The sequence below is a fragment of the Myodes glareolus genome, chromosome 2 (genome assembly GCF_982192425.1).
Source record: "Myodes glareolus chromosome 2, mMyoGla1.1, whole genome shotgun sequence".
Lineage (NCBI taxonomy): Eukaryota > Metazoa > Chordata > Mammalia > Rodentia > Cricetidae > Myodes > Myodes glareolus.
In genome coordinates, this window is record NC_142027.1 from 39,230,537 (window position 1) to 39,237,300 (window position 6,764).

Genomic DNA, 6,764 nt, shown 5'->3' on the forward strand with positions numbered 1-6,764 from the left:
GTGTATTCCTATCACTCACTCATATTTTATTTCAATAGTTATTTTGAAAGAACGCAGTCAGATATTTTTCTAAACTATGAAAATATAAAGCAATCTAGGTTCCTCAACAATTCAAACACAAAGACACCTCAAAATGGTTTTAAAGTTAAGGTCATAAAGAACTACCACTGTTTACCATATCTATTCTCATTCACAGTTTTAACTTCCACACTGAAGATTGCAAGCTTTAGATAAAACTGCATGAAAAGTAACCAAAGGAGACAAAATACAGTGGATGAGAATAAAGGAAAGAAAAGGGAGAAAATGGGAAAGGAAAAAAGAAGAAAGAAAAAATAATAGTCATAGATTAAATAACTTTTGGTGTTGATGAAAATGTAAATTATTGGAATTGGTTGCACACAGAAAGCTGTTTTATTAGTCTACTTTCCTTAAATTAATAAATATTCAAATGTATCAGAGTACTGACAAAACATAAGGGCCCTTTTTCTAAGGCTGTTCAATTCTGAATTAAGAAATGAAAAATCAACACTACTCAATTAATAAAAATTAGGCTCTAAGGGAAAGTGGTATAAATCATATAATTTAATAAATTCTTACTGTTCTCTTAGCAATTTGGGCCTGTGCAGTATTTCCTGTTTTGCTCCCTGTATGAGCTGTTTCTTAAAATGGGAAAGTGTTGATTCTTAGAGAATGCTGCCCACCATCACTAGTTTTCTTTCAATCTTCTCACTTTGCATTAATAGATAAAAGCACTGGACACTCTTCCAGAGGACCTTGGTTTGATTCTAAGCATGCACATGGCAGCTTACAACAATATGTATCAATTACCAGGATATTTATCACCCTCATCTGACCTTTAAGAGCATCAGACATGCTTGTGGTGCCCAGACATACACATTGGCAAGGCACTCATGTGCACAAAACAAAAATAAAGAAAAAAGTAAAGATTATTTGCAAAAATCTTCATTACTATTCTTTCTTAGTCTGAAACATTCTTATCTCCAAACATATGGCTTCTTAATTCTCCTTGCAAATTTCTTTCGAATAGCCATTTTTTTCTCTATATTGCTTTGGTGCCTGTCCTGGAACTCGCTCTGTAGACCAGGCTAGCCTAGAATTTACAGAGATCTGCCTGCCTCTGCCTTGAGAGTGCTGAGATTAAAGGCATGCACCACCACTGCCCCACTTGGAAGAGACCTTTCTGTTAAATATCAATCAATAAGACTTTCCATAAAATCCACGTTTAAATTATAAGTGATGAAGGTAAGCACTAAGGGTTTAATAGACTATGTGGACAGTGTATTGTGTGTGTGTGTGTGTGTGTGTGTGTGTGTGTGTGTGTGATATGTGTAACAATAATAATTTTAGAAGATGACGACCTTAGGAGGAAAGGCCATAAGAGATATTTGATGCAATTGAACTAATATATAAAATCTCTCATTTGCAACATTCTCCAAAAAATTAAAATTAAAAATTCCCTTACAAGCACAGCTAATAGGCTGAGCTTGTGGCACAAGGCTGTAATCTAAACTAGTCAGGATTGGAGGCAAGGTCAAAACCTAGGCTACAGAATAATTTCAAGGGCAGCTTTTATCTAAGAGACACTGCCTGAATGTAAAAAGGTGGCATGAAGGACCTCAAATGAAGTTTGTCTTTAAAAGTCCTTTCTTGACTAGTGCAAGGTTCTACGTGTTTTTCCTAGTAATAAATAATAATTAGATAAGCGTGTACCTAAATAATATGGTTAATGATTTTTATTCTATCCCATATTTTTCTTTCTTGCATTTTCTCCATTGCATTGATCATAACTTGATCTACATTTTATTTATAATTATTCTGTTACTTCTTCATAACTCTATTAGAGTTTGAACTCTGCATGGGAAGGGGGAATATTATTCTGTTGACCCACAGCAATGTTCTCTATAGTTAGTGCAGTATTTGTACAGCATCGTTATTACATGTGTAATAATTCACCAATTCAGGGTGGAATAAAACCCAATTATACTATTTTTTACCCAGTGCATACCTACCAGCTAATTGACCACTTTTTAAATTAATTTTTACATGAATTATATAGCTCAAATGTCAGGTGATGACAGAAAAATAATCTAAGCATTGGAGCACCTTACTGAGCCCCCCAAGGTCCAAAGGAGGAGCAGAAAGAGGAAGAACATGAAAAAGGAAATCAGAACCGCAAGGGGAGCGATCACCCACTGATACAAGGCGACTGATCTAATGAGAGTTCACCTAGGCCAGTTGACTGGGACTGAAGGAGCTTGATCCAACCAGATTCTCTGGAGGAGGCCGGATTCTCTGAATGTGGCTGGCCCGAAGTCTTTCTAAAAAGCCATTGACAATGACTCTGGGACTTGTTTCCTCTGCATATTCTGGATTTTTGGGGATCCAGTCTGATTGGATACTCACCTTCCTGGTCCTGGAGGGAGCGGGGAGGAACTTGAACTACCCACAGGGCTGGAAACCCTGACTGCTCTTAGGGATGGAGAGGGAAGAGGAGAGGGAGTGGGGGGAGTGGAAGGGTGTTGGGAGGAGGGGTGAAAATGGAAACTTTTATATTTTAATAAACTTAGAAAAAATAAATAAATAAAACAAAATTGACAGAAAAAAATAAAATCAAAAAAGAGATAAACATGAAGACTACATACTTTGTATGTTATAATGACTGGTCATAAAGTGTAAGCATGTCTTGTCTTTGTCTGAGATTAAACTTTTTATGTTAAAGTGTTACTGCTGTATGTGTGTGTGTGTGTGTGTGTGTGTGTGTGTGTGTGTGTGTGTGTGTTAAGCTGTTATGAGGAAATGGCATAATTGATCTTAAGAGAGGTTAATGCACTTCGTCAGTGAGCTGATGTCACATTAGTGGTACATTCCAAGGGTTCTAGGCCTACAGAAAGCTTCCCTAGGAAACAGAGGGAGGGAAGTGTCCCGCGTCTGTAACTGGAGCTTCACCTGTACATATCACTGAATTCTAGTCATTTCTGTATATACTCATTAAATATAGTTAAATACAAATATGTAAGTGGCCTGTTTGTACTATGTATTTTATATGTCCTATCAAACCACCAAAGGAAAAATATGTCTAATAATAGCTCCAAATTCAGCACAATGAAAATTACAAACATTAAAATACTTTTTTAAAAAATCTTGCTGTGTGTTTGTAACTAGATTGCACAGTTCTCAAGCATGAAGTTTCTGGATGATAAAATATCAAGTTTCAATTCCAAAATGTTGTCTACTTCTGCATGGATACTTTATTTTTAATTTAAGAGTGAGCAGAGCAGTTTGTAAGTATTTCATCTGCTGATTTGTCTTGCAGTGATAGTCTTAAGTGGAGTACCGTATTGAAGAATATATATTAATAGAAATTTTATGTTTAAAGTACATTTTTAAGAGTCAACAAATACTGGCAATGGCACTAGGGTGTATCTCTACTGCATGTACTGGCTTTTGGGAATCCTATTCTCTTTGAATGTATACCTTGCTCAGCCTAGATGTAGTAAGAAGGCCCTTGGACCTTCCACAAAGCCTAGTACCGTACCCTCTCTTAGGATTAGATGGGGTGGGATGGGAGGATGTATGGAATGAATGGGAGGATGGGAGGGAGTGGAAATTTGGATTGATATTTTTAAAAACAATCTAATAAAAATCAACAAAAAAGGGTAGAGAAATGGTCTTAATAACAGAAATGGAACTGTGACATGTAACTACCCCACTTTGAACAAAAGAATGGTGAACTTTGACTTAAACATTAATATTCATATTATCTAATTTAGGACAAAATATTCACAGGTCTCGCCTTGACTCTTTATTAGGTATGAATTATTTAGAGATCATCTTCTACACTAAGGCGATTTACGGACACAGAAGCAAAACTTGAAGGTGCTGAATACTGGAGCAATAAGTACTTCCTTTAAGTGAACTTCATGAACACAGCGATTTACCAGGAACCTTACAGTCAGAACAGCATCATCAGTATGATACAACACTATTTCCAAGGGCAAGGAAACGTCTATATTTTAAATCACACACAAAACATATTTTGGCTGATCATTCAATATTGAGTGTCATTTTGGTACAGGTTGTATTTAAGTAAATTAATTTTAGGGTTGATTAGTAGAGTCAAATAATACATTAAGATCCAATAGCAATTTACTCCTGGAAGAAAAAAAATGATGTATTGATGATTATTAATCTATAAAGTTTGTTTTACATTTTTGTAAAAAATAATAAATACAAATTTCAGCCCTAACAATGGCAATGATGCAAGTCTATTTCAATGATTATACTATGCCTTTTCTTTTTCTCAGATCTTTTCATATGTTGATAATTAATTTGTGTTTCATAGTACTAGAGGAACTCAAATGGGAGAAAATTGTTTTTTATTTTTTATTTTGAAACACAACAAATTGCCTTTATTTCGGTATGCATCCATATTTCAACATTTAGTGGTCCTTAACAGAGTGGGAAACATGACAACGAGCCAGGAGGCCAGGCCCACTGAAAACACGTGACTCAGAGCTCCTCCAGGTCTCTGCCGAGGGTCTGAGGAGCAGAAACACTAAAACCTGAGTCCACAGGGTCAGGGCCTCTGTTCCAGCTGTCAGGCTCCACATCAGACTTGATGGGTGGCCAGGGAGCCCTGTCCAAACCTTTTCAGTTTGTAAAAGCAAAGCAATTATGAGAAAAGGAACCGACACAGAACCCCGTGCGCTTAGGACTCTCCGCATGGCCTTTCTCTAGGTGGAACCTCCAAGGACCCTGAGCGCTGGCAGGTTGGTTGCCTCGTGACTGCTCTGTTCACCTCGAGACCTGAGCTCAAAGTGCATTGGCTGATGGTGGCAGCAGGGCTGAGCCCCCTTCCCAGGCTGGTGGCAAGTGAATGTGTGGTCCAGAGCTAAGTGAGGGAGGCCAGGCTCTTCCAACCTCATCTGATGGCTTCTGGCCACAGCAAGTGTTGGGTGGTGATGGGCAACAAGGGAGTTGAAGAGGGGGAAAGCAGCACCCCTTGATAAAGGTGGGGAGACGGGCAGCCCTGAATTCCTCACCCACGGCCAATTTCAGAGGGAGGGGAGGGTTACAATCTAAGCTTTGGCCAAGGGCGGGAGTAGAGGAACGTGGGAGATGATGGCTTGGACGGGGCATAACTTAAGACTTAGGGAAGCAGGGGTACAGCCAAAGCACCCCAAGCCCAGCAGTAGTTCCACGGCTGCTACCTGAAACCTTCCCGTCTAGTCTAAGAACCACCACACAGCTGTGGCAGGAGGGCGGTGAGGGCAAAAGCAGGCCCAGGCCATGTGTCAGCAGCAGGTGATTGTGTGACGTGTCTGTTCACAGTTGCGTTAGCTGTGCCCACCGCTCCCACAGGAAACTGATTTCAGCACACCTTCTTGATCCCAGAAGTTCAACTAGGCAGCCAGCGGTTACACCCGACAGAAGATGTTACACAGCACAACTCAGGTATTTCAAATGGACAGAAATTAGTATCAGAACAGTGTCTCAGGATGAAGTCTCAGTGGAGCTTCCTCTCCAGGACTTTGAGGTCTACAAGATGAATCTCGAAAATTCAGTACTGTGGAAAATGAAGACTTAGGTTGGATTGGGGAGGGGGGGCCTGGCCCTTGGTGACTAATTGCTGTAACACTGTCCTTCTGGCGGCTGTGGCAGCTTCATGTTCTCTTTTGAAATCATCAAGCGTCGAAGCTCCCGCAGGATGACTTTGATGCTGCCACTTTGCCAGCACTGCTGTGGCCCTTGGGTCCACTACGCCATTTGAACTGCTCACACCGCTCATATTGACTTTTGTTACAAATCTGACAGAAGGGGGTGCTTCTGGGTATTTAGGCCCACATTCTATTTTAAGGTTATATATTCGGTTTTCATAAATTGTTCTTGGAGGCCCAATTATCCTCCCTGTCCATCTTGTAAGTGTCATGTCTTCGTCGTCCCCTAGACCCTAGCTAACTGTGCCGTCGCCTACTCCTTTCTGGCCTTCTTCCAGCTCTTCCAACAGTCGGAAATTTCGAGGGACTTTTACTCCCGAGCCTGTGGTGGCTACCATCTTGTGTCCGAAAATTGTTTTTTTAAATGTTTTTTAATTAAAATATAATTACATCACTGTCCTTTTTTGATATTTCCAATCTTTGCCATGTATTAAAAAGGGAAAATAATTTCAAAGACATTTAAGAGAAAAATTTCACTAACACTTCCCATATTGATCATTTAAACACTCAAAGTACAAACAAAAATTCTTAGTAAGATCTACTCATAAATCCAATTATGTATGTTGTAGTGATCGTCAAGAGATAATGAATGAATGAATTGGGGCACAGGGCAGGATGGAGGAGGAGAGGGAGAGGTAGAAGAGAAGCTGAGGCAGAGTAATATATGAAGTTCTTAAAAAGTTAAGGTCATTAAAAAAATCCAGATAAATCTTCAGCTTTTGGTCATCTGCATGACTGTGGTGTAAGAGATAATTGATTATAATAAGTCCAATAGCAGGTCGGCATAATCACTGATGATCTGCCATTATGTACTAGTGGGGTACACTAGCTGGTTTCCGCTGTGACAGTCACTCAAGTGCTAATTGACATCTTTTTAAGAGGTCATTGGCTTTATACAAATGAGTTAGAGTGAACTATTGATAACCTACATTGATAGTTTGAAAGAAATTCTTAATTGGCACATGAAATACTGTATATATCAAGATCCAAGGGGAGGGACTTGATACTGAAACAACTTAATGTGCC

General features: G+C 39.2%; 1 pseudogene; it reads right to left on the minus strand.

Moving 5' to 3' along the window:
• Positions 1-5,453: 5,453 nt before the first annotated feature.
• LOC125392658 (ubiquitin-conjugating enzyme E2 variant 1 pseudogene) lies at positions 5,454-6,078 on the minus strand (annotated as a pseudogene).
• Between the last annotated feature and the right edge of the window lie 686 nt (positions 6,079-6,764).